General features: G+C 44.1%; 1 pseudogene; it reads left to right on the forward strand.

The window, feature by feature from the left end:
• Positions 1-26,473, forward strand: part of LOC121545559 — a 61,500-nt pseudogene that overhangs the window by 25,168 nt on the left and 9,859 nt on the right.

Below are 26,473 nucleotides of genomic sequence, written 5' to 3' on the forward strand. Positions count from 1 at the left end.
GGTTGAGGATATCCCTCTAGTGGTGCGGGGGCTGTGCTTTGGCAGAGTGGGTGGGGTTATATCCTTCCTGTTTGGCCCTGTCCGGGGGTTTCTTCGGATGGGGCCACAGTGTCTCCGGACCGCTCCTGTCTCAGCCTCCAGTATTTATGCTGCAGTAGTTTATGTGTCGGGGGCTGGGGTTAGTTGGTTATACCTGGAGTACTTCTCCTGTCTTATCCAGTGTCCTGTGTGAATTTAAGTATGCTCTCTCTAATTCTCTCGCTCTCTCTTTCTCTCTGAGAACCTGAGCCCCTAGGACCATACGTCAGGACTACCGGGCATGCTGACACCTTGCTGTCCCCAGTCCGCCTGGCCTTGCTGCTATTCCAGTTTCAACTGTTCTGCCTGCGGTTACGAAACCCCTACCTGTCCCAGACCTGCTGTTTTCAACTCTTAATGATCGGCATGAAAAGCCAACTGAGAGACCTGAGCCCTAGGACCATACGTCGGGACTACCGGCCGTGGTGACTCCTTGCTGTCCCCAGTCCGCCTGGCCTTGCTGCTATTCCAGTTTCAACTGTTCTGCCTGCGGTTATGGAACCCCTACCTGTCCCAGACCTGCTGTTTTCAACTCTTAATGATCGGCTATGAAAAGCCAACTGAGATTTATTCCTGATTATTATTTGACCATGCTTGTCACTTATGAACATTTTTGAACATCTTGGCATGGTTCTGTTATAATCTCCACCCGGCACAGCCAGAAGAGGACTGGCCACCCCTCATAGCCTGGTTCCTCTCTAGGTTTCTTCCTAGGTTTTGGCCTTTCTAGGGAGTTTTTCCTAGCCACCGTGCTTCTACACCTGCATTACTAGCTGTTTGGGGTTTTAGGCTGGGTTTCTGTACAGCACTTCGAGATATTAGCTGATGTAAGAAGGGCTATATAAAATAAAATTGATTGATTGATTGATTGAAGACGTGCCGCTCTGTTTTGGGCCAGCTGCAGCTTAACTAGGTCTTTCCTTGCAGCACTGGACCACACGACTGGACAATAATCAAGATTAGACAAAAGTAGAGCCTGCAGAACTTGCTTTTTGGAGTGTGTTGTCAAAAAAGCAGAGCATCTCTTTATTACGGACAGACCTCTCCCCATCTTTACAACCATTGAATCTATATGTTTTGACCATGATGGACCCACATGCTTTGTTTAATGCCAGTGGCAGGTCATTGGTAAAAATAGAAAAGAGTAGAGGGCCTAGAGAGCTGCCCTGTGGTACACCACACTTTACATGTTTGACATTAGAGAAGCTTCCATTAAAGAAAACTATTTGAGTTCTATTAGACAGATAGCTCTGAATCCACAATATGGCAGAGGTTGAAAAGCCATAACACATACGTTTTTTCAACAACAGGTTATGGTCAATAATATCAAAGGCTGCACTGAAATCTAACAGTACAGCTCCCACAATCTTCTTATTATCAGTTTCTTTCAACCAATCATCAGTAATTTGTGTCAGTGCAGTACATGTTGAGTGCCTTTCCCTATAAGCATGTTGAAAGTCTGTTGTTGATATAGAAATTAAAATATATACAGGTTAAAAGTAATGACTAAATGTTCCACCCTTAAATATAGTTGTGAAATGTTCTTGTTTTAAGTATGATTAGTACTTTCTTAGTAGTGACTAATTATTATACTCCGAAACTGTGTGAGATGTGTTAGAATCTACTACCTGCTAATGTGTGAGTGTAGGACCAGTAAAGATTATAACATTGTGTTACTATTTAGCAATGTGAGTAGGAGTTAGACCGGACGGCGAAGAAGAAGGAGAACTGTTAAACATGGTGCAGAATATTGTGAGAACGGCGATAACTGAGGAATTTAAGGAGGAGAGAGACTATGATAAGAAAATGTATGTGTGTACATGTGTATATGTGTGTGTATGCATGTGTGTGTGTATGCATGTGTGTGTGTGTGTATGTGTGTGTGTGAACTGATGGTCAGGAGAGCAGTTTTAAAGTGGAAAACTACAGCCCGCCTACAGAGGGGCAGAAATCTCAATGAATAAAGATCTCTGACTATGCAGACCGGGACTATGTCCGTTTCTTGATCCTTTTGGGAGACGCACAGAGACACTGAAATAGTTGAGTTCAACCATTGAGATGAAAAAATTCACATAACAGCTGTTCATTTGTTTACAGAGAAATAGCATTGTATTTGGTCAAACACCATTTTTTCCAACAGTTTGCTAAGAGCTGGCAGCAAATTTATAGGTCTACTGTTACAACCAGTAAAGGCCGCTTTACTATTCTTGGGTAGCAGAATTACTTTGGCTTCCCTCCAGGCCTGAGGACAAAGACTTTCCTCTAGGCTCAGATTAAAGATATGACAGATAGGAGTGGCTATAGAGTCAGCTACCATCCTCAGTAGCTTTCCATCTAAGTTGTCAATGCCAGGAGGTTTGACATTATTGATCGATAACAATACTTTTTCAACCTCTCCCACACTAAATTTACAAAATTCAAACTTGCAATGCTTTTCTTTCATTATTTGTTTTTTTTTATGCATGAATACGATGGCTCACTGTTCATTGTTGGCATTTCCTGCCTAAGTTTGCCCACTTTGCCAATGAAGTAATCATTAAAATAACTGCCAACATCAAATGGTTTTGTGATGAATAAGCCATCTGATTAGATGAAAGATTGAGTTGAATTTGTCTTTCTACCCATAATTTCATTTAAAGTACTCCAAAGTTTTTTTCCATAATTCTTTATATCATTGATCTTGGCTTCATAATACAGTTTCTTCTTCTTTTTGTAGTGTTTAGTCACATAATTTCTCAATTTGCAGTAAGTCAACCAGTCAGATGTGCAGCCAGACTTATTATCCACTCCTTTTGCCCCATCTCTTTCAACCATACAGTTTTTCAATTCCTCATCAATCCATGGAGCCTTAACAGTTCTAACAGTCAGTTTCCTAACAGGTGCATATTTATCAATAATTCGGAAGAAGCAATTTCATAAATTCATCAAGTGCAGCATCCGGATGCTCCTTATTAATCACATCAGACCAACAAATATTTTTTACATCATCCACATATGAGTCACAGCAAAATCTTTTAAATGATCTCTTATACACTATTTTAGGCCCAACTGTTTGAACTTTGTCTTTCCTGGATATAGCCACTATATTGTGATCACTGCATCAAATGGGTACGGATACAGCTTTAGAACAAAGTTCTACAGTATTAGTAAAAATGTGATTTATACATGTGGATGATCTTGTTCCTGTAGTGTTTGTAAACACCCTGGTAGTTTGATTAATAACCTGTTAGGCAGAAGTACAAGGAGTAAAGAAATATGTAGTTTAAATACTATGAGGGTGGTTGATGAAGCAATTGGATTCAGGTTAGTGAGGTGGGCTTGTGGCTAATGAAGATTGGATGCAGGCGAGTACATTTGCATGGTCACGGCTCTATGTCCGTATATTGAGTTCCTTGCCGATCAGCCGCATTCCAATATTGGTGTCTGGGCCCATATACAGTACAGTGCCTTCAGAAAGTATTCATACCCCTTGACGTATTCCACATTTTGTTGTGTTACAACCTAAATTCAAAATGGATTACATTTATTTTCTTCTCACACATCTCCACACAATACCCCATAATGACAAAGTGAAAACATGTTTTTAGAAATTTTTGCAAATTTATTGAAAAAACGAAATACAGAAATATCTAATTTACATAAGTATTCACACCCCTGAGTCAATACATGTTAGAATCACCTTTGGCAGTGATCTTTCTGGGTAAGTCTCTAACAGCTTTGCACACCTGGATTGTACAATATTTGCACATTATTCTTATTAAAATTCTTCAAGCTTTGTCAAGTTGGTTGTTGATCATTGGTAGACAGCGATTTTCAAGTCTTGCCATAAGTTTTCAAGACGATTTAAATCAAAACTGTAATTAGGCCACTCAGGAACATTCAATGTTGTCTTGGTAAGCAACTCCAGTATATTTGAACTTGTGTTCTAAGTTATTGTCCTGCTGAAAGGTGAATTTGTCTCCCAGTGTCTGATGGATAGCAGACTGAACCAGGTTTTCCTGTGCTTAGCTCTATTCCATTAATTTTTTTCCTAAAAACTCCCTAGTCCTTGCCACCACCATGCTTGAAAATGTGAAAAGTGGTACTCAGTGATGTGTTGTGTTGGGTTTGCCCCAAACGTAACTCTTTGTATTCAGGATATAAAGTTAATTTCTTTGCCACATTTATGGCCATTTTACTTTAGTGCCTTATTCCAAACAGGATTGTCACGCCCTGGCTCTGGGGACTCTAGTATGTTGAGCCAGGGTGTGAGTTTTCATGTGTTTTCCATTCTAGTTTAAGTATTTCTATGTTGGCCAGAGTGGTTCTCAATCAGAGGCAACGAGTGTCAGCTGTTGCTGGTTGTCTCTGATTGGGAACCACATTTAGACAGGCTGTTTTCCCACAGTGGTTGTGGGATCTTGTTCCAAGTAGGTTGTGTTTGATCTAAGGACGTCACGTTATCGTTTTGTTGTTTTTGTTTGTGTTATCTTTCAATAAATAAGTATGTTTGCATTCAACGCTGCGCCTTGGTCCTCTGTTCCCGATGATCGTGACAGAAGATCCCACCAAAACTGCACCAAGCAGCGTGTCCAGGAGCCATCGCCAGGGGAATCGCTAGCGGATCTCCGTGGCAACCTCGACTGGGTCAAGCCTAGTGAAGAGCAGAGAGGGTGGACTTGGGAGCAGTGGAGGAAGAGTCTCGACTGGGTCAAGCCAAATGAAGAGCAGAGTGGTTGGACTTTGGAGCAGTGGAGGAAGAGTCTGGCGAGAGATAGGGAGGCTTGGTCCACGGGGAGGAGAGACACCCAGAAATGTTTTATGGGGGGCTCACGCCGTGGACGACGGGGCAGCAGGAGGCCGCGATGGAGCGGTCCAGCGGGTTTGCAGAGGAGGCCGCCAGGTTAAGGGGGCCACTGGTCACAGAGGAGAGGGAAAGTGTAGAGGCACGGGAAGAGGTACTGGGGTGTGTCCGGTCCGGCCCGTTCCTGATCCCTGCGTAGGGCCAGTGGTGTGTGTCCCCAGTACGGTCCGGCCTGTTCCTGTTCCTCGCATCGAGCCTGTGGTACGTGTCGTCAGCCCGGCCCGGCCTGTTCCTGCTCCCCGCACCAAGCCTATGGTGTGCTTCGCCAGCCCGGCCCGGCCTGTTCCTGCTCCCCGCACCAAGCCTATGGTGCGCGTCGCCAGCCCGGCCCGGCCCGCTCTGCTCCCGCACCAAGTCAGTGGTGCGCTTTGATCAGCCCGGTCCGGCCCGTTCCTGCTCCCCGCACCAAGTCAGTGGTGCGTTCGTCAGCCGGTCCGGCCCGTTCCTGCTCCCCGCACCAAGCCTATGGTGCGCGTCGCCAACCCGGCCCGACCTGTTCCTGCTCCACGCACCAAGTCAGTGGTGCGTGTCGCCAGCCCGGCCCGGTCCATTCCTGCTCTCTGCACCAAGTCAGTGGTGCGCTTCGTCAGCCCGGTCCGGCCCGCTCCTGCTCCCCGCACCAAGCCTATGGTGCACGTCGCCAGCCCGGCTCGGCCTGTTCCTGCTCCCCACACCAAGCCAGTGGTGTGCGTCGTCAGTCCAGCACAGCCTGTGCCTGTTCCACCGGTGCCTGGTCCGGTACCGGTCAGCTGCTCCACGCCGGAGCTAGAGCAATCCGCTCCACCAGTGTTCAGTCCAGCTCCGGCCAGCAGGGCCAGACCGGACCAGGGGTACTTTGGGGGGTTAGAGAGGGAGTGGGGATCATGCCCGGAGCCGGATCCGCCGCCAAGGCGGAGTGCCCACCCGGTCCCTCCCCTGTGGTGTTTGGTTGGCGCGGTCGGAGTTCGCGCCTTTGGGGGGGGGGGGGTACTGTCACGCCCTGGCTCTGGGGACTCTAGTATGTTGAGCCAGGGTGTGAGTTTTCATGTGTTTTCCATTCTAGTTTAAGTATTTCTATGTTGGCCAGAGTGGTTCTCAATCAGAGGCAACGAGTGTCAGCTGTTGCTCGTTGTCTCTGATTGGGAACCACATTTAGACAGGCTGTTTTCCCACAGTGGTTGTGGGATCTTGTTCCAAGTAGGTTGTGTTTGATCTAAGGACGTCACGTTATCGTTTTGTTGTTTTTGTTCGTGTTATCTTTCAATAAATAAGTATGTTTGCATTCAACGCTGCGCCTTGGTCCTCTGTTCCCGATGATCGTGACAAGGATGCATGTTTTGGAATATGTTTATTCTGTGGAGACTTCCTTCTTTTCACTCTGTCATTTAGGTTAGTATTGTGGAGTAACTACAATGTTGTTGATCCATCCCCAGTTTTCTCCTATCACAGCCATTAAACTCTGTAACTGTTTTGAAGTCACCATTGGCCTCATGGTGAAATCCCTGAGCGGGTTCTTTCCTCTCCGGCAACTGAGTTCGGAAGAACGCCTGTATATTTGTAGTGACTGGGTGTATTGATACACCATCCAAAGTGTATTTAATAACTTCACCATGTGCAAAGGGATATTCAATGTCTACTTTTTTATTTTACCCATCTACCAATAGGTGCTCTTCTTTGTGAGGCATTGGAAAACCTCCCTGGTCTTTATGGTTGAATCTGTGTTTGATATTCACTGCTCGACTGAGGGACCTTACATATAATTGTATGTGTGGGGTACGGAGATGAGGTAGTTATAAAAAAAATCATGTTAAACACTATTATTGCACACAGTGAGTCCATGCAATTTATTATGTGACTTGTTAAGCTAATTTTTACTCGTGAACTTATCATACCTTCTTACCATAACAAAGGGGTAAAATACGTTATTGACTCAAGATATTTCAGCTCTTCATTTTTAATAAATTTGTAAACATTTCTAAAAACATAATTCTATACAACCATTTATTTATTTGTGTACCCACGAGTGGTGTAGATGCACGGGTGAGTGTGTGAGTGTGAATATGTGCACTTCTCAGATCCTCTGTTCTTTAACCATGTAACTCTCTCCACACGTTCCTTCTCATGACGCCCCTGCCTCCTCTTCCTCCTCCTCATCCTCTGCCTCTGGGTTCAGCCTCCTAAAAAAACGTCTGGATTATATAGTTGAGGTAAACACCATGTCACCCACTGCAGGCCTGTTATTCAGCCCCTACTATATCTATTTGGAGTGTTACATCAGTAGCAGTGCCCCAACTGGCACTGAATCTGCTCTCAGGGAGAGCTGAACATCTCCTTTACTCCCCAGAGTTTTGTTTTGTTTTTCATTTTCATAGCGTTTCATTGTAATGTCATTGCTTCATAGCAGTAGTTTAACGGGCAAGTTAGTTGGAGGCAACAGCCATTGTCAACAGATGTCAACTGCCATGTTTGCTTTTGAAGTGTTGAATTATATCGTTCAATAATGTGTATAGCTTATACTGTATATCTTAGCAAGAAAAAATAAGCAAGCGTTGGTTCAAAAGGCTCAGACAGAGACCTTTATGGGATCATGTTTCCTACAATATCATATTAAATATCCAGTTTCACCAGGGTTGCCAGGTCAAACTAAAAGTTCCTGCATGAGCACCCAAACCCCTCCTAAAAGGTCTGAAAACTAGCCCCAACATTTCTTTTTTTGAAGCAAGAGAGGAGTTAAACAATTTTTTTTGCAAAGCTTTCTTGTATCTCTCAGATATAGCACCAACATTTCAAAAAATACTTCCTTTTGATTTATTATTTTACTATCTGTTTTGCCATGTATGAATGTGTTATTCAATGCTTTTCAATGGGCTAATAGCAGTAAGGCCAAATTCAATGATTCATAAAATATATATATATATATATATATACAGTGGGGGAAAAAAGTATTTAGTCAGCCACCAATTGTGCAAGTTCTCCCACTTAAAAAGAGGAGAGAGGCCTGTAATTTTCATTATAGGTACACGTCAACTATGACAGACAAAATGAGAAAAAAAATTCCAGAAAATCACATTGTAGGATTTTTAATGAATTTATTGGCAAATGATGGTGGAAAATAAGTATTTGGTCAATAACAAAAGTTTCTCAATACTTTGTTATATACCCTTTGTTGGCAATGACACAGGTCAAACATTTTCTGTAAGTCTTCACAAGGTTTTCACACACTGTTGCTGGTATTTTGGCCCATTCCTCCATGCAGATCTCCTCTAGAGCAGTGATGTTTTGGGGCTGTCGCAGGGCAACACAGACTTTCAACTCCCTCCAAAGATTTTCTATGGGGCTGAGATCTGGAGACTGGCTAGGCCACTCCAGGACCTTGAAATGCTTCTTACGAAGCCACTCCTTCGTTGCCCGGGCGGTGTGTTTGGGATCATTGTCATGCTGAAAGACCCAGCCACGTTTCATCTTCAATGCCCTTGCTGATGGAAGGAGGTTTTCACTCAAAATCTCACGATACATGGCCCCATTCATTCTTTCCTTTACATGGATCAGTTGTCCTGGTCCCTTTGCAGAAAAACAGCCCCAAAGCATGATGTTTCCACCCCCATGCTTCACAGTAGGTATGGTGTTCTTTGGATGCAACTCAGCATTCTTTGTCCTCCAAACATGACGAGTTGAGTTTTTACCAAAAAGTTATATTTTGGTTTCATCTGACCATATGACATTCTCCCAATCCTCTTCTGGATCATCCAAATGCACTTCAGACGGGCCTGGACATGTACTGGCTTAAGCAGGGGGACACGTCTGGCACTGCAGGATTTGTGTCCCTGGCGGCGTAGTGTGTTTCTGATGGTAGGCTTTGTTACTTTGGTCCCAGCTCTCTGCAGGTCATTCACTAGGTCCCCCTGTGTGGTTCTGTGATTTTTGCTCACCGTTCTTGTGATCATTTTGACCCCACGGGGTGAGATCTTGCATGGAGCCCCAGATCGAGGGAGATTATCAGTGGTCTTGTATGTCTTCCATTTCCTAATAATTGCTCCCACAGTTGATTTCTTCAAACCAAGCTGCTTACCTATTGCAGATTCAGTCTTCCCAGCCTGGTGCAGGTCTACAATTTTGTTTTTGGTGTCCTTTGACAGCTCTTTGGTCTTGGCCATTGTGGAGTTTGGAGTGTGACTGTTTGAGGTTGTGGACAGGTGTCTTTTATACTAATAACAAGTTCAAACAGGTGCCATTAATACAGGTAACGAGTGGAGGACAGTGGAGCCTCTTAAAGAAGAAGTTACAGGTCTGTGAGAGCCAGAAATCTTGATTGTTTGTAGGTGACCAAATACTTATTTTCCACCATAATTTGCAAATAAATTCATTAAAAATCCTACAATGGGATTTTCTGGATTTTTTTTCTCAATTTGTCTGTCATAGTTGACGTGTACCTATGATGAAAATTACAGGCCTCTCTCATCTTTTTAAGTGGGAGAACTTGCACAATTGGTGGCTGACTAAATACTTTTTTTTCCCCACTGTATATACACTACCACTTTGGACACACCTACTCATTCATGGGTTTTTCTTAATTTTTACTATTTTCGCGGTGTGGTTGAACGGATGATCTCTGCATGTGTAGATCCCACCATAAAGCGTGGAGAAGGAGGTGTTATGGTGTGAGGGTGCTTTACTGGTGACACTGTCTGTGATTTATTTAGAATTCAAGGCACACTTAACCAGCATGGCTACCACAGCATTCTGCAGTGATACGCCATCCCATCTGGCTTGGGCCTATTGGGACTATCATTTGTTTCTCAACAGGACAATGACCCAACACACCTCCAGGCTGTGTAAGGGCTATTTTACCAAGAAGGAGAGTGATGGAGTGCTGCATCAGATGACCTGGCCTCCACAATCCCCCGACCTCAACCCAATTGAGATGGTGTGGGATGAGTCGGACGACCGAGGGAAGGAAAAGCAGCCAACAAGTGCTCAGCATATGTGGGAATTCCTTCAAGACTGTTGGAAAAGCATTCCAGGTGAAGCTGGTTGAGTGAATACCAAGAGTGTGCAAATTTGTTTTACACTTTTTTGGTTACTACATCATTCCCTATGTGTTATTTCATAGTATTATTCTACAATGTAGAAAATAGTAAAAAATAAAGAAAAACCCTTGAATGAGTAGGTGTGTCCAAACTTTTGACTGGTACTGTATATATACTTACAGGGGTCCTACAATTCTAAATCAAATAGCTAAATGATCCATGGTATGACTTTTAGGGTTGAAGACTGTGAAGTAGGAGTTTTTTGAAATGTCAGTTATGGGGAAAGAACTACAGTACATACAGTGGGGATCGAAATTATTGGCACCCTTGACAAAGAGCAAGAAGACTGTATAAAATAAATGATACAAATACTGAGCTATATTGTATGCTACAAAAAAGTAGAAAATTATATTATTTTATACTAATTCTATTGCTCTGAGAAAATCTCTTTCTCTAAGCAATTGTATTAGTATAAAATAATATAATTTCCCAATTTCTTGCATACAATATAGCGCAGTTTCTGTATCATTTATTTTATAGTATTTTTTGCTCATCTTTATCAAGCATGCCAATAATTTCAGACCCCACACTAGGTACATTGTCGATTTGCTATATACAATATCAGTACCACACACAGTGTGGTGAATATAACTTTATACAGAATTTTCTGTTCTCTGTAGCATCTCCAGTTGTTTTGTATCTCACACTTTGTAAAGTAGCTATTGCACGATAATAAACTATATTAAGTTACACACTCATCTCAAATAATACAACTGTCATGACTTCCTCCGAAGCTGCCTCCTCTCCTTGTTCGGGCAGGCTTCGGCGTTCGTCGTCACCAGCCTTCTAGCCACTGCCGCTCCTCATCTCATCGTTCCATTTGTTTTGTCTTGTTTATTACACACACCTGGTTCATATCCCCTCATCAGTACCTGTATAAGTATTCCCTCTGCCCCCTTCGTCTTTGTGTGTGATTGTTTATTGTGGAGGTTACTATAGCTCGGTGGAGCTATATTGTATTTTGTGTGCCTTGTTGTCTCCAGTGTGCCGTAATACTGCACTGGAGTGTTTTAAGCATTGCTGCGTACCGCTGTCTTACCGAATAAACCATTTATTCTTTGATTTACCCTCCTGCGCCTGACTCCGTCCAAATCACCCGCCACAGAATCACACACCTGACAGCATGGAGTCAGCTGGAGACGGGAATATGCCTGGAGTCATGGAGTGGGTCCGGGAGCATTCCAACATGCTAGCCAGCTTGGGCGAAGCGATGGATCGGGTTCTCCAGGTCGTCCAACATCTGTAGAGGAGAGGACCTGACCCTTTGGGACCAGCTGAGCGACCGGATCCAGCCACCCACACCCCAGCACCCAGAGGGATTCACTGGAGTGTTTTACGCATTGCTGCATACCGCTGTCTTACCGAATAAACAATTTATTCTGTGATTTACCCTCCTGCGCCTGACTCCGTCCAAATCACCAGCCTCATTTACATGGTCATTAAATGCATTATATGATGAATAGTCTATTTTATTATTGGGAGGAAGTTATAATAGAAGTTATAGCTGGAGGTAGTATTATGTTAATCCGAGAGCCCGTCTGTTTGTGCTTTCATTCCAACTCATTGTCATGCCATGTTTGGCTGACAATGAGCAATGGATTTGTCAAGAGCACAAACAGATCTGGGACCAGGCTAGGATGTTGTATAATCAACCATACATAGAAAGAACTTCCTGGACCTGAGATAGATGTGGGGTCCTAGCCGTCCAATGACGTGCTTGCCTGTGAGGTAGCTGTCACTAGAACAGTATTTATGTTTACCGGTCACCAATCTGTCACAGCGACACTGCATTCCTGGCACCAGGCATCAGAGCTACTTTTAAAGAGGGTTAAAAAAATGAGCGGGGCTCTGTTGGGCAGAGAGAGAGAGGCTACAAATTAACTATTACAGGGCTGCTGCCTCAGAAGCAGGGGGAATGGTCATCTTCTCCAGCCAGGCGTACAAGGAGTTCCCTGCCTTGTTCGACATTGAAACTCTCGTAAGTAAATCATCGCTCTTGGTTTTTGACAAGGAAAGAAACCCAGCTTTTCATCATGACAGAATCAAACTAAGAATGTATAGGTTGACGTTGGAGTGTGATTAATTCAGTATTTCAGGGATGTGTCCAAAGTTGGATTGAGGGGTGGTTTGTTGTCATCCAGCAAAGCCTGTCACTTATCCCATGCAAGCCTTGTGTTCTCAGAGGGTGCTCTGTATAGTATGTTTCTGAAGGAGCTCTGTTGTTTGTTTTCAGTCTGTCTGTTCACTGGGCATTCAAGCTGCTCTCTGCTCTCTTTCAGAGTTCCTTCCAACAAGCCTCTGCAGACAGGAACACAGACAGGCCATCAAGGTAAGCCAGATACTTCCCTCTCTATTAAACTACCATTGATTTTATAACAGTCTATAGCAAATAATTGTGAGACACATCTAAAGCCAAATGGCCCAGATTCTTTGCTTTATGTGAAGTTGGTCAGGCAGCACCTTACTTGGTGTATATATGGAGCGGTGTGCCTTGAGTGGGACAGCTGGAATAACCGTGTCCTTGAGTGCTGTCAACTAAGCCATGAATCTCAGCCCCCCCCCCACAGCCACCCTGTCCACTGTGACCCACCAGGGCCATCCACACTTGTCATGACTCCTCACAGCTCACAACTCCCTGTCTTCCAAGTGGGCGGACTGTATAACACATTATAGCCAGTGGTGTAGTGGAGGGTATACGCCGTATACCCACTTATTCTTCAATGGACTTTGCTAATACTAACTTTTAAATCCCCACATGCGTATCGAAGTATTGTAGTGGAGGTATACGCTGTATCAATTAATAAGGCTGATGTAACAGATCAGAATGTTTAGCTCTCGGAGTGTGGTGTCAGGAAAATAACCTCTCACTCAACGTCAACAAAACAAAGGAGATGATCGTGGACTTCAGGAAACAGCAGAGGGAGTACCCCCCTATCCACATCGACGGGACAGCAGTGGAGAAGGTGTAAAGTTTTAAGTTGCTCTGCATACATATCACTGACAAACTGAAATGGTCCACCCACACAGACAGTGTGGTAAAGAAGGCGTAACAGCATCTCTTCAACCTTAGGAGGCTGAATAAATTTGGCCTGTCACCTAAAACCCTCACAAACTTTTACAGATGCACAATTGATTGTATCACCGCCTGGTACGGCAACTGCACCGCCCACAACCGCAGGGCTCTCCAGAGGGTGGTGCAGTCTGCACAGCGCATCACCGGGGGCAAACTACCTGCCCTCCAGGACACCTACAGCACCCGATGTCACAGGAAGGCCAAAAAGATAATCAAGGACAATTACCACCCAAGCCACTGCCTGTTCACCCCGCTATCATCCAGAAGGCGAGGTCAGTACAGGTGCAACAAAGCTGGGACCGAGAGACTGAAAAATTGCTTCTATCTCAAGTCCATCAGACTGTTAAACAGCCATCACTAGCACAGAGAGGCTGCTGCCTACAAACAGACTTGAAAATCACTGGCCACTTTAATAAATGGAACACTAGTCACTTTAATAATGCCACTTTAATATGGTTTACATATCTTGCATTACCCATCTCATATGTATGTGCTGTATTCTATACTATCTTAATAATGTTTACATATATTTTATTACCCATCTCATATGTATATACTGTATTCTATTCTATACTATCTATTGCATCTTAGCCTATGCCACTCTGATAACGTCATTGCTCATCCATATATTTATATATTCTTATTCCATTCCTTTACTTAGATTTGTGTGTATTAGGTATTTGTTGTGGAACTGTTAGATATTACTTGCTAGATATTGCTGCACTGTCGGAACTAGAAGCACAAACATCTGCTAACCATGTGTATGTGACCAATACATTTGATTTGATTTGAACTATACAAAACAATCTCTTAGATTTTCTAGACCTCAAAAGTGGTCTATTGATGTGGTTTAAGCAGTGTTATGCACTTAGAACATCCACGTTTTTTTGTTTTTTTGTTTTTGTGAGACTTTGGGAGCAAAAACCTGAAAGAAAAAGGACAAATCTGAAACCTTAGAATTTCTGACTCAGTTGACAGCCTCATTTATCTGTTTCAATAGCAGGCCTACTATTATCTTACTTGCACAGTACAGCTTGGGTTGGCCTGACTGTGAAAGACCAATATGGGATTGATCATTTTAGGTCATTCAGATTGTATGTCACTGTTTCTCACATAACTTTTTCCACAGGACACCTTTCCTTCACCCGGCGGGCTGTTTAGGAAATTTTAGGCAAAATTAGAGTAGAGCCACTTCTCTAGGCACCACTACACCACTGTTTATAGCAACGGAGGCTGCTGAGGGGAGGACGGCTCATAATAATTGCTGGAATGGAGTGTGTTTGATATATTTGATACCATTCCACTAATTCCGCTCCAGCCATTACGACGAGCCCCTCCTCCCCAATTAAGGTGCCACCAACCTCATGTGGTTTATAGCCTACTGTAATTGTATGTGTACAGCCAGCAGCCAACTGTTAGCTGAAGAAGAGTTGTTGATGAGGCTCACTTTCACAGCTTCATACTGGAGAGTTATGTTTCATCCCATGGGGAGGATTGGCTTGTGAGTGGACTACTGGTCATTTTAAAGACCCGTTATCGGGCATGTTGTTGTGGGGCAAAATAACACTAAACTGAAGTTGATGATGTATAAAAAAAAATAAAAAATGTAAGTAATTTAGATCTGTTTTGATCTTGATTTAACCCTCCTATTATGTTGCGGGTCAACTTGACCCATTTCCACTTTTGAGTAGTCTAAAATACTAGTTAATCTCTCTTTTACTCCATGAAATTAAATGACTTTTCCTCATTTAGGGTCATGAACCTAACTGCAAAATGTGGACACACTGATGTGTTGTGGAATGTCTGTGTAGATTTTGTATATAAACTAGGGCTGTCAAATGATTAAAATTTTTAATCAAATTAATCAGAATTTTCAGTGGATTAATCATGATTAATCACTATTTGCAATTACACCTGAATCCTAACCATTTTTTTCTGAAATGCATACGATGTCCCACTCACGTGCAACAGACAGGAACTGTTCTTTACAAGCCTCCGCAAAATGACGCTCCTCAGTTTTTAATATAGTCAGCGCAAAAGACTTCCAGTTCCCACGTGTCACTGATTAAATGTGCAGTTACTCCCGAGGTAATTGTTGTTACTCACTGATGTCCAATGGTCTCCTGTCAGGGCGATATGATTTACTTGAGCCAAGACCTCTTTCCTTTTTTCTTTTTTCGTTTTCATAGAGCTCGTGGATTTTCTTCATAACTGTGGCTCTTGACGGTGGCTTATAGAATGAGCCTTGAGACGCCACTTGCAAAACATCAAGGAAACCTGAGTCTTCTACAATGCTAATGGGTCTACAATCCTTTGCAATCCATTTTGCTATTGTGTTGGTCAAATTATCTGAGGTTGATTTTGTTAATTGCCTGCAAACATTCAGCGTGGTCTGGCGCAAACCACTTGCTGAATCTGACGGCCCAGCAAACGCATGTTTGGCGTTGACATGGTACTTCAAGCTTGAACAGCTCCGGTGAAATTGAAACTCCTTACAAATCTTGCAAATAACCTTGTACTTGTTAACTGTACCATCATCATTCTTTTTATATTTGAATCCGTCAATAGGCCCACTTTGCTCACCTTGCTCCATCTCGCTCTAGCTCCCAACCACTTTCCTGACCTGAATAATTTGTCACACTGCGCATGCGTGAAATGCGTTAAAAAAAATTGACGTAATTAACAGCAAACAACTAATTAACGTCGTTAACGCCGCTATTTTTGACAGCCCTAATATAAACATGATGTTGTGGGTCATTTTGACCAGAGGCTTCATGTGTATAGATATTTGCACAGGTCCAAAATAAACAAGTGTCTTTGATGTATTTTGTTTTGACTGGTTCTGGTTGCACATTTATAATTATGTTTTGGTGAAAAGGAGCTTTCCCAAGCTTCTCCTTCTTAGTGCAATAGCAGCAGATCTCTGACACTCAAAAATGAGCTCCAAATGATTTTCAGTCAATGAAGCCTTATCACAAATTCTGGACTGTGACAGTGAAATAGAAGAAGAGGTTTCAGAGACAGAGGACATTTCAGAGATAGAGGACAATGTTGTTGATTATCCAGACTGTGAATTTTTCTTTGTCGAAGAGGATTCAGAGGAGGAGTATGCCTTACCATCCCCTCCATCAGATGAGAGAGAGAGCATGCAACAACCATCATCCAGAGAAGAGAGGACATGGAAGTCTAAAGATGGTAATATAGAATGGTCACCGTCACCACAACGAAGTCAAGGTAGACTGTCAGCTTCCAATGTAATCAAAATTGTTCCAGGGCCTACACGATTTGCTGTCACTCGAGTCCATGATATACAATCAGCTTTTGAGCTCTTTTTACCCCAAGAAATAGAGAAGATTGTACTGGACATGACCGACTTGGAGGGGAGCTGTGTGTTTCAAGAGAACTGGAAGCCACTGGATCAGATTGACTTGCATGCATACATTGGATTGCTGATATAAGCTGGAGTGTACAAAATAATGTTTTGGCTGTTGTTACTTGATTCTTTGAATGTCTTGAGTGTGTTTAAACTGTGCAGGTCAATCTGACCCATACCACAATGGATGTCATTTTTTTCCAGCAAAGCACAAGGGATGTTTGTAATTCAGGACATCTAACAGTGACAGACTCAGGACTTCACCTATCTCTCTGGGTCCACAGCTCAGCCAGTGACTACAGGAAGAGGAGGAAGTCAGAGCCAGCGGCCGAGCAGCCCAGACAAGCTAGCAGCCTGACCACCAGCCAGAGTACATCAAGCAGCCTGTCAGGGCCAGCTAGTCACCAGGGCCCAGCCTCCTGGCCCATTGCGCCCCCTAGGAGCACTAGTCATAGCCATGGACACCCAGTCTGGCCGGTGGAGCCGCCCAGAAGTACCAACCTGACCAGTAGCCTGTCAGGGCCCACCACCACTAGCCACGGCCCAGCCTCCTGGCCTGTAAAACCCCCCCGTAGCAGCTGTCTGAGCAGCATCCCCAGCTCCTCAGGACGGCCCTCTGAACCCCCACGCAGCAGCAATAACAGCAGCGGCCTCCGCAAGCATGTGGCAAGCTCCTCCCCTGCATCCCACTCCAGAGCTAAAGGTAGGGCCCAGCAACACACACATACACCTCTAAACCTCACTAGTGTGTTAGAGCTGAGAAAATACTTACAGTACATTCGGAAAGTATTCAGACCCCATGACTTTTTCAACATTTTGTTACGTTACAGCCTTATTCTAAAATTTATTAAATTGTTTTTTCCCCCTCATCAATCTACACACAATACCCCATAAAGACAAAGCAAAAACCGTTTCTTTTTAATTTTTTCTAATTTATAAAAAAAAAAAAGTGATATCACATTTACATTAGTATTCAGACCCTTTACTCAGTACTTTGTTGAAGCACCTTTGGCAGTGATTACAGCCCTGAGTCTTCTTGGGTATGACGCTACAAGCTTGGCACAGCTGTATTTGGCGAGTTTCTCACATTCTTCTCTGCAGATCCTCTCAAGCTCTGTCAGGTTGGATGGGGAGTGTCGCTACACAGCTATTTTCAGGTTGCTCCAGAGATGTTCGATCGGGTTCAAGTCTGGGCTCTGGCTGGGCCACTCAAGGACATTCAGAGACTTGTCCCGAAGCCACGCCTGCCTTGTCTTGGCTGTGTGCTTAGGGTCGTTGTCCTGATTGAAGGTGAACCTTCGCCCCATTCTGAGATCCTGAACGCTCTGGAGCAGGTTTTCATCAGGAGCTCTCTGTACTTTGCTCCGTTCATTTTTCCCTCGATCCTGACTAGTCTCCCAGTCCCTGTTGCTGAAAAACATCCCCACATCATGATGTTGCCACCACCATGCTTCACCGTAGGTATGGTGCCAGGTTTCCTCCAGACATGACGCTTGGCATTCAGGCCAAAGAGTTCAATCTTGGTTTCATCAGAACAGAGAATCTTGTTTCTCATGGTCTGAATCCTTTAGGTGCCTTTTGGCAAACTCCAAGCGGGCTGTCATGTGCCTTTTACTGAGGAGTGGTTTCCGTCTGGCCACTCTACCATAAAGGCCTGATTGGTGGAGTGCTGCTTATGGCTCAGGCCACCATCACTACCACCACTGTCATCATAACCATAACCACCAAAAACACCTGGTCAGCAACTGTAAGGGCTGATGCCCTGCCTCCTATACACGCTTCATCACCATGCTCAAACACTAGAGGGCCAAGCAGCTGGCAGCCAAGGACCCAGACTCAGTCCAGTCCAAGCTGGCCTTCCTGGTGAGTCCCGTACCGTTCAGGAGGAAGAGGGGCTCCCCTCCCCACAGCCACAGGCAGGCCGCCTCCACCCGAAGCAGGCCCCCGCCCTGCTGTAAGAGCTCCATGTACGAGGTGCTTGACGAGGCCCTGAGGGAAATCTATGAACACATCCGGGCCAAGAGGAGGACGGTGAGCCTGCCCGACAACAGCATTCTCCACAGGCTCCTGGCCGAGCTGCTGCCAGACATCCCGGAGAGGAGTTCCTCCCTCAGGGCCCTGTGCAGAGGCAGCCCCAGCCGGGGCCGCAGCCCCATCCCTGGGCCCAAGAGCCTGGAGCAGGAGCAGCCTTACCCCCCTCAGCCTGACGGCATACCCAGCCCAGCCTGCTACCAGCCCGAGTACAGCCGCCTCTCACACAGTGCCTCATACCATCACATGGACCCTAACAACAACAGCCATGTATGTGAAGAAGACTTCTACGAAGGTGGATGGTCCTCATATACACATCCACCAGCCCCCCATGCTCCCCGACCCACCTCTTTCTCACCCTGTTGGTCATTGTGTAGTTTTGAGTTCTTTCCTGTCACCTGCACCACTACCATTTTCCACCCATGTCTTGTGGGAGTTGTGCTTGAGTAGTGATCTGTCGGTGGTTCCATCTCCTGGAATGTCCGGGATGCATGATTCCCCTCCAGCAAGTCATCCAACTCCCCAAACTCTGTATTGTGTTCATCCTTTGCAGGTTATTACTTTTTTGTCATATTGGTGTTGGTTATTTTGCCATCATTATTTGATGTTTTCTTCAGCATGTATGATGTCGGATGACTAACAGATTCAGTACATTTATGTATACATACAGGTCTATATTTGTTTGAGTGAGTGTGTGTGTGCGTGTTTAGGCATTTGCGTGCGTGAGTGTTTATGTCCACAGCTCAGTAAACATGCCCACTACAGGAACCCTGTCTCCCCCTCTCCCCCTCTACTCTATAGAGATGCATTTGTGTGTCTGTGTCTCGTTTTTAAAAGATTCTGCTAATTAGAAATAGCAGGGGACATGACTTGAGAGCAGCTGAGGTGGGCAGTCTAAAAAGGGTTCTGTGGGATGTTGGTATGGGGAGAGACAGAGACAGATACTCCTCTCCTACAATGTGCATCTGTTTTTCCTCAGAGGAGAGATGGATATATCGATCTGTGTGGCTGCTTTATAGCACGTAGGAGGATTATTTCTCTCTGTATCCTGTCTGTGGTCTTGGCACAGCGCAGATTATGTCTATCAAATAGCTGTTGGGTTGATGATTGAAACTCCATTTGCAGGACCACTGAGTCAAGTATACTTAACAAACTATCCCAAGCAGAGAGAGATTGTCCAGCAGTAGTCCCCACCAAGACCACATCAGCACCCAGAGCTAAACTGTAGTAAAAATACTTGTTCTCCATCCTGGGTGTCTAGTTGTACTGTCTGCCTGCTGGATATAAATGTTCTTGTTTCGATGGAGGTTTTGAGTCATTGAGATGAACGGTGAAGAGACACAAACACAGGCACAGAAACATGCATACACATACACGATAACATACACACTATACACACATGTACAGATGGATTTTGTGTTGTAGATATGTGGTAGTAGAGTAGGGGCCTGAGGGCACACACTTAATGTGTTGTAAAATCTGTTGTGAATGTAATGTAAAATTGTATAACTGCCTTAATTTTGCTGGACCCCAGGAAGAGTAATGGGGATCCATAATAAATACAAATACAAACGGTGCAAGTGACAGGCTCGCTACTGAAAATACTGTGCATCAACATAACTGGATACAGTGGGGGAAAAAAGTATTTAGTCAGCCACCAATTGTGCAAGTTCTCCCACTTAAAAAGATGAGAGAGGCCTGTAATTTTCATCATAGGTACACGTCAACTATGACAGACAAAATGAGAAAGAAAAATCCAGAAAATCACATTGTAGGATTTTTTATGAATTTATTTGCAAATTATGGTGGAAAATAAGTATTTGGTCAATATCAAAAGTTTCTCAATACTTTGTTATATACCCTTTGTTGGCAATGACACAGGTCAAATGTTTTCTGTAAGTCTTCACAAGGTTTTCACACACTGTTGCTGGTATTTTGGCCCATTCCTCCATGCAGATCTCCTCTAGAGCAGTGATGTTTTGGGGCTGTCGCTGGGCAACACGGACTTTCAACTCCCTCCAAAGATTTTCTATGGGGTTGAGATCTGGTGACTGGCTAGGCCACTCCAGGACCTTGAAATGCTTCTTACGAAGCCACTCCTTCGTTGCCCGGGCGGTGTGTTTGGGATCATTGTCATGCCGAAAGACCCAGCCACGTTTCATCTTCAATGCCCTTGCTGATGGAAGGAGGTTTTCACTCAAAATCTCACGATACAGGGCCCCATTCATTCTTTCCTTTACACGGATCAGTCGTCCTGGTCCCTTTGCAGAAAAACAGCCCCAAAGCATGATGTTTCCACCCCCATGCTTCACAGTAGGTATGGTGTTCTTTGGATGCAACTCAGCATTCTTTGTCCTCCAAACACGACGAGTTTAGTTTTTACCAAAAAGTTATATTTTGGTTTCATCTGACCATATGACATTCTCCCAATCCTCTTCTGGATCATCCAAATGCACTCTAGCAAACTTCAGACGGGCCTGGACATGTACTGGCTTAAGCAGGGGACACGTCTGGCACTGCAGGATTTGAGTCCCTGGCAGTGTAGTGTGTTACTGATGGTAGGCTTTGTTACTTTGGTCCCAGCTCTCTGCAGGTCATTCACTAGGTGTGGTTCTGGGATTTTTGCTCACCGTTCTTGTGATCATTTTGACCCCACGGGGTGAGATCTTGCGTGGAGCCCCAGATCGAGGGAGATTATCAGTGGTCTTATATGTCTTCCATTTCCTAATAATTGCTCCCACAGTTGATTTCTTCAAACCAAGCTGCTTACCTATTGCAGATTCAGTCTTCCCAGCCTGGTGCAGGTCTACAATTTTGTTTCTGGTGTCCTTTGACAGCTCTTTGGTCTTGGCCATAGTGGAGTTTGGAGTGTGACTGTTTGAGGTTGTGGACAGGTGTATTTTATACTGATAACAAGTTCAAACAGGTGTGATTAATACAGGTAAAGAGTGGAGGACAGAGGAGCCTCTTAAAGAAGAAGTTACAGGTCTGTGAGAGCCAGAAATCTTGCTTGTTTGTAGGTGACCAAATACTTATTTTCCACCATAATTTGCAAATAAATTCATAAAAAATCCTACAATGTGATTTTCTGGATTTTTCTTTCTCATTTTGTCTGTCATAGTTGACGTGTACCTATGATGAAAATTACAGGCCTCTCTCATCTTTTTAAGTGGGAGAACTTGCACAATTGGTGGCTGACTAAATACTTATTTTCCCCACTGTATGTAGTATGGGATTCACCTCTGATGACTTCATAGTGATGGACCTGGGTTGCGTCCCAAATGGTACCCTATTTCTTACATATATAGGTAGACACAGGTCTACTGACCTTAAAGAGCACTGTAAGGAATACAGAATAGAACAGGACATGGCTCTATATTTTCTAAAGTCTGTACCCATACCATACAGTAGGTTAGATCCATTTTTTTTGTTTTGTTATGATTACTTTTGATTAATCTATACTGATCAAAAATATAAACACAACATGCAACAATTTCAACGATTTTACTGAGTTACAGTACATATTAGGAAATCAGTCAATTTAAATAAATGTATTAGGCCCTAATCTATGGATTTCATATGACTGGGCAGGGGCGCAGCCATTGGTGGGCCTGGAGGGCATAGGCCCACCCACTTGGGAGCCAGGCCCACCCACTGGGGAGCAGGCCCAGCCAATCAGAATTAGTTTTTCCCCACAAAAGGGCTTTATTACAGACAGAAATACTCTTCAGTTTCATCAGCTGTCCGGGTGGCTGGTCTCAGGTGAAGAAGCCAGATGTGGAGGTCCTGGGCTCGCATGGTTACACGTGGTCTGTGGTTGCGAGGCCGGTTGGACGTACTGCCAAATTCTCGAAAACAACATTGGAGGCGGCTTATGGTAGAGAAATTAACATTCAATTCTCTGGCAACAGCTCTGGTGGACATTCCTGCAGTCAGCATGCCAATTGCACGCTCCCTCAAAACTTGAGACATCTGTGGCATTGTGTTGTGTGACAAAACTGCACATTTTAGAGTGGCCTTTTATTGTCCCCAGCACAAGGTGCACCTGTGTAATGATCATGCTGTTTAATCAGCTTCTTGATATGTCACACCTGTCAGGTGGATGGATTATCTTGGCAAAGGAGTAATGCTCACTAACAAGGGAGGTAAACACATTTCTGCACAACATTTGAGAGAAATATGTTTTTTGTGCATATGGAACATTTCAGCTCATGAAAAAAGGGACCAACACTTTACATGTTGCGTTTATATTTTTGTTCAGTATAAATTATTTTGTTATGAGACCTCCTGTTGTTCCTCTCATCCCCTTGCCACTGACTCCTCCTTTGCATGTTTAGTGTCTGTAAGGACTGTTCCTCTCTGTTACTCACTGTGGCCCTCTCTCCCTCTCACAGACCAGGAACCCTCCAGGAGTCACTCCTACACTGATGGGAGCCGCCACACCCCTGATGTCAGAGAGGTAAAGCCAACAACATGTGTATTTGGTCTCTGATTATATTCAACACTTGTACTGTACAATTGCGCTGAACCACTGATAGATGTCATGATTGATTGTTCCTTTCCATGCCCTCAACAGGAACAGTCAGCCAGAGCCGTATATGACTTCAAGGCACAGACGGTGAAGTAAGTATAGATCAAATGCAATACAAAATGAATATTTCAGATGAATACAACAATGACACATTCCTCAGACATGATGCTAATGGTTGAGGTGTTGTGCAGGGAGCTGACATTCAGGAAGGGGAAGATGGTGTACATCATCAGACCGATCGACAACAACTGGTATGAAGGAGAGCACCATGGACTGGTTGGGATCTTCCCCATCTCCTATGTGGAGGTTAATGTCGGCCCTCTCATCTCTCCTCTTTCATTCTCATCTCTTCCTCTTTTCTCTCCTCTCGCTTCTACTGGCTGTCTCAATGTGAGTTTTCAATGCACAGTATTGAATAACTTTGAGTTTATATTTGTCCCTTATCCTAATCCCACAGCCCATCTTTCTCTCTTTTTCTTTAGAAAATCCCTGTCTTTAAGAAGCACCAGCCAGCCAGACTTCCCACGCCAGCCCAGGTCAGAGAGATTGGTGAAGCAGTGGCTCGCTACAACTTCAATGCTGACACCAATGTGGAGCTCTCACTGAAAAAGGCAAGAGTCTCTCCGTTGTCGCTGCATAACTTTGACTGTCAAATAGTGAGACTTTCCCACTGGGCACAGACATCAATTAAATGTCTATTCTACGTTGGTTCAGTGTAATTTCAATGAAATGACGTGGGAACAATGTTGATTCAACCAGTGTGTGCCTAGTGGGTTGTATATAATTCCCATCCCCTCAGTGTCTAGAATTAAACAGATTTCTACCTTTGTGTGTCTGCCTGTGTGTGTATGACAGGGTGAGAGGGTGATTCTGCTGAGGCAGGTGGACCAGAACTGGTATGAGGGGAAGATCCCAGAGAGCAACAAGCAGGGCATCTTCCCCATGTCCTACGTCGAGAAGTCCCCCGCCGCCAAGAACCCCACCCACCACTACCCAGAACCTTCCTCTTTACCTCAGAGCCTATCCGCTGACAGGATAAACCCTGTGGGCTTGGCCAAGGTAAGATGACCCCAAATAACATGACCCCCTGACTACTAGACCATGGCTGCACCCCAAATAGCACCCTATTCACTGTATAGTGCATTACTTTTTCCCAGTAGTGCCATTTGGGAGGCACACAATATGTCCACCTGGCATTTACAATCTACCGTTTTATGAATTAATATACTGTATATGTCTTTTAGGAAGTGATTGGCTTTGAATAAGTGTAGTAGAGTACTTTGTCAAAGTTAGAACTTTTTTGAACTATGGTTGTTCTTCTCGGCTGTCCAGTTATGCTTATATTGCATTGGGGAGCTCTCCTAGCGTGACAATAGGAAACGCTTAGGACAGAATTGGTCTGTCTATGGGATTAGCCCTATCTCTGTTGAATCTGTGCCAGAGACAACAAAAGGCCCTCAAGCTCATGTCTTCTCTAGATTAGCCACAGTTACAGCTTTGCCTGCCAGGGAGATAAACTGAATTGCCCTTGAGATGTAATTCCATTTTAAGGCCTGATCCCTCTCTCACATGAGCATGGGTAAACCATGGGCTTTGGTTAAATCGGGTTTCTTACACCAGCCACCAATCGGTATGGTTTAGTCTAACTCAAGCCTGGACAAACCCACACAGTACACACTACACACACATTACATACACAGTACACACACAGTGACTTCCTAAGAGTTTATCTACACTACCAGTCAAAATGTTGGACACACCTACTCATTCCAGGGTTTTTCTTTATTTTTACTATTTTTTACATTGTAGAATAATAGTGAAGACATCAAAACTATGAAATAACACATATGGAATCATGTAGTAACCAAAAAAGTGTTAAACAAATCAACATTTATTTTATATTTGAGATAGCCACCCTTTGCCTTGATGACAGCATGCACACTCTTGGCATTCTCTCAACCAGCTTCATAAGGTAGTCACCTGGAATGCATTTCAATTAACAGGTGTTCCTTCTTAAAAGTTAATTTGTGGAATTTCTTTCCTTCTTAATGCGTCTGAGCCAATCAGTTGTGTTGTGACAAGGTAGGGGTGGTATACAGAAGATAGCCCTATTTGGCAAAAGACCAAGTCCATATTATGGCAAGAACAGCTCAAATAAGCAAAGAGAAATGACAGTCCATCATCACTTTAAGACATGAAGGTCAGTCAATACGGAACATTTCAAGAATTTTGAACGTTTCTTCAAGTGCAGTCGCAAAAACCATCCAGCGCTATGATGAAACTGGCTCTCATGAGGACCGCCACAGGAATGGAAGACCCAGAGTTACCTCTGCTGCAGAGGATAAGTTCATTAGAGTTACCAGCCTCAGAAAATGCAGCCCAAATAAATGCTTCACAGAGTTCAACTCACAGACACATCTCAACATCAACTGTTCAGAGGGGACTGTGTGAATCAGGCCTTCATGGTTGATTTTCCTGCAAAGAAACCACTACTAAAGGACACCAATAAGAAGAAGAGACCTGCTTGGGCCAAGAAACACGAGCAATGAACATTAGACCGGTGGAAATGTGTCCTTTGGCCTGGAGTCCAAATTGGAAGATTTTTGGTTCCAACCGCCCTGTTACTTTGTGAGACACGGTGTGGGTGAACGGATGATCTCCGCATGTGTATTTCCCACTGTAAAGCATGAAGGAGGAGGTGTTATGGTGTGGGGGTGCTTTGCTGGTGACACTATCTGTGATTTATTTAGAATTCAAAGCACACTTAACCAGCATGGCTACCACAGCATTCTGCTGCGATATGCCATCCCATTTGGTTTGGGCTTAGTGTGATTGTCATTTGTTTTTTTAACAGGACAATGACCCAACACACCTCCAGGCTGTGTAAGGGCTATTTTACCAAGAAGGAGAGAGATGGAGTGCTGCATCAGATGACCTGGCCTCCACAATCCCCCGACCTCAACCCAATTGAGATGGTTTGGGATGAGTTGGACGGCAGAGTGAAGGAAAAGCAGCCAACAAGTGCTCAGCATATGTGGGAACTCCTTCAAGACTTTTGGAAAAGCATTCCAGGTGAAGCTGGTTGAGATGTCTTCACTATTATTCTACAATGTAGAAAAGAGTACAAATAAATGAAAACCCTTGAAAGAGTAATGTGTCCAAACTTTTGACTGGTACTGTGTGTTTCCAAGGGCAGGCCATATGTTGAGCGGGGGTATTTGGGATGGCAAGCAAGAAGAACAAGCATTGTTCTAAAATGTTCTATGACATTCATTGTGGAAGCCTTGGTTTCCATTAACGTGCCTAATAGAGACCTCTGTGGGTGGGCAAGCTACCAGCTGCTGCTGCTCTAATGAGATGTGCCAGGCCCAGTTCACATTTCACACTTCATCCACAGACTTGGCGACAACAGGGCAGGCTAGCTAGCACTTGTTTTGGCTGTGTTAGTTTAGTCACACTGTATACCAGGTAAAGCCTC

This window comes from Coregonus clupeaformis, chromosome 3, assembly GCF_020615455.1.
Source record: "Coregonus clupeaformis isolate EN_2021a chromosome 3, ASM2061545v1, whole genome shotgun sequence".
Taxonomy (NCBI): domain Eukaryota; kingdom Metazoa; phylum Chordata; class Actinopteri; order Salmoniformes; family Salmonidae; genus Coregonus; species Coregonus clupeaformis.